Raw genomic sequence first — 1,970 nt, forward strand, 5'->3', positions numbered from 1 at the left:
AAAAACAAACAAATTGACTTTAATCATCATCTAAATAGGTTTTTAAAAATTATGTAAAATGTGTTATCTACTACAATGTTATGTAAAAAAGATTAATACAACAACCACAACAGTGAAAAGCAACCACATTTTAACTAGACAATTTAAATGGGACTTTTCCCAGGTTTGTCTAATGAATACAACTTTGAACATATATTTTGGAATGAGTGTTGAGAGATGGGCAAACCACATCTCGCGAGTTCTTCCATATAACAATGAACTCCCCTGTGATTGGAGGACCCGACGAGACTCATCCAATCACGTGAGGTCATGGGCGGGACTAACACGGAAGTACTTGCAAGGAGTTCTTCGCTTGTCTGAAGAGCCTGGTGATGCGAGGCTACAAGGAGTAAACAGACTTCTTCACAACTTTTTCTAACTTTGCTGATTCGTTGACTACAATGGCTGGACAGCGTCTTAACCATAGACATACTTCGCCTCCCCCTCAACTCCTCTGCGTGGACGCGAACACCTTTCCACAGCAAGTCGGCAGACCGACGAGAGGAGAGTGCTTTTGAACGCGGGGACAGTGGGCTGTCTCGTCAGATAACTACCGCCGACACAGACTCGGACTGACTGCCTTCATGCCTTGGAGATGAAAAACAGGCCAGAGGAGCCCAACTCTAAGAGGAAAAGACGGATGCAATCCCCAAATTGCGGTAAGAATATGTTCGGTGCCTGCTTGCTAAGCTAAGTAGCCTCAAAGTAAAGCTTTCTTTCCGTAGCCCAAGCTAAAAGTAGCCTGAACCAGTGTGTTGCTTTATCAAACTGTGTTTCTGTGTATTTACAGGATGCAGTACGCCGTCTTCACAACTCTGAGGCAACTTGGAGGAGCTACAAACCAGAGCAAGGGTAAGATTTAAAGAATAGGCTATGTGTTCATTCTGCTGCATAAGGAAAAACGTAAACAGATACTCATCTTAACCGTACATTTTGTTTTCACAGACTGACCTCGTGACCACTGTGCCTGATGCCGATAAAGACACTATTGTGTGTAAGTAACGTTTAGTATTTTCTGCTTACTGTTCAATGTAAGGGGATGCATGTTAATGCTGTGCCTAAGTGTATCTGTGTTATACTTGCAGCGCAGGCGGAAGCTGTGAAAAGGTCTCTGGAGCTCTGCAGCCTCACATTCAGAGGCAAATCCTAAATACAGGGCAACACACCACAGATGTTTACAACATGGACAAAATTAAAAAAGAGTGTCATCTGTTACCTACATCCCAGACGCAGCAAACAGAGCTGTGCCGTATGATCATGGAGGAGAATGCTGTGTGTTGTGTTTTGTGCTATGTATACATACATTTTTTATTATTATTTATGCCAATAAAGCTCTTTCTGTGAATAAACATGTTGCTGGCAATTTTTCTTTGCTCAATAAATTCATGTCCATAGGATAACAATATTTCAACCAATTAGGAGTCATTTTCCTAATTTAAAAGTAGCCTATATGTCAACCAATCGCGAGTCATTTTTCTAGTTTAAAAGTATACATATGAACCAATCACAAGTCATTTTCCTAGTTTAAAAGTATACATATGAACCAATCACAAGTCATTTTCCTAGTTTAAAAAGTATACATATCAACCAATCACGAGTCATTTTCCTAGTTTAAAAGTATATATATCAACCAATCCCGAGTCATTTTTCTGGTTTAAGAGTAGTGGTTTCAACCAATACTGAGTGAGGCCATTCAAGCCCCGCCTGGCTGCTGCTGTTCATATGCTGATTAGAGCCATTAACACCTTCTGACCCGGCGCTGTTTCGCCGCGATTCATATGCTAATTAGCCCCTCCACCAGTGGTTCGTTTCCGTCAGTATGTGGCACGGACGAACGCGACGTTTGCAGTCCATAAATTGTCGTTAATTGCCGGTAATTAGGGAAATCTGCGGGCGTTTACGGGGACGAAAATCCCACTTTTCATGCTGTG

General features: G+C 41.8%; 1 long non-coding RNA gene across 2 annotated transcripts; it reads left to right on the plus strand.

The window, feature by feature from the left end:
• Positions 1-325: 325 nt before the first annotated feature.
• On the plus strand, positions 326-1,376 carry LOC146960005 (uncharacterized). Of its 2 annotated transcripts, none has more exons than XR_015035544.1 (4): positions 326-698; positions 830-891; positions 985-1,033; positions 1,125-1,376. It is a non-coding gene; the product is annotated as an uncharacterized LOC146960005 (long non-coding RNA). The 2 variants fall into 2 exon arrangements; XR_015035545.1 differs by having other exon boundaries at positions 1,130-1,376.
• Positions 1,377-1,970: the final 594 nt, after the last annotated feature.

This window comes from Trachurus japonicus, unplaced genomic scaffold (assembly GCF_045865225.1).
Source record: "Trachurus japonicus isolate A0001 unplaced genomic scaffold, Traja_1.0 AP030786.1".
NCBI lineage: Eukaryota > Metazoa > Chordata > Actinopteri > Carangiformes > Carangidae > Trachurus > Trachurus japonicus.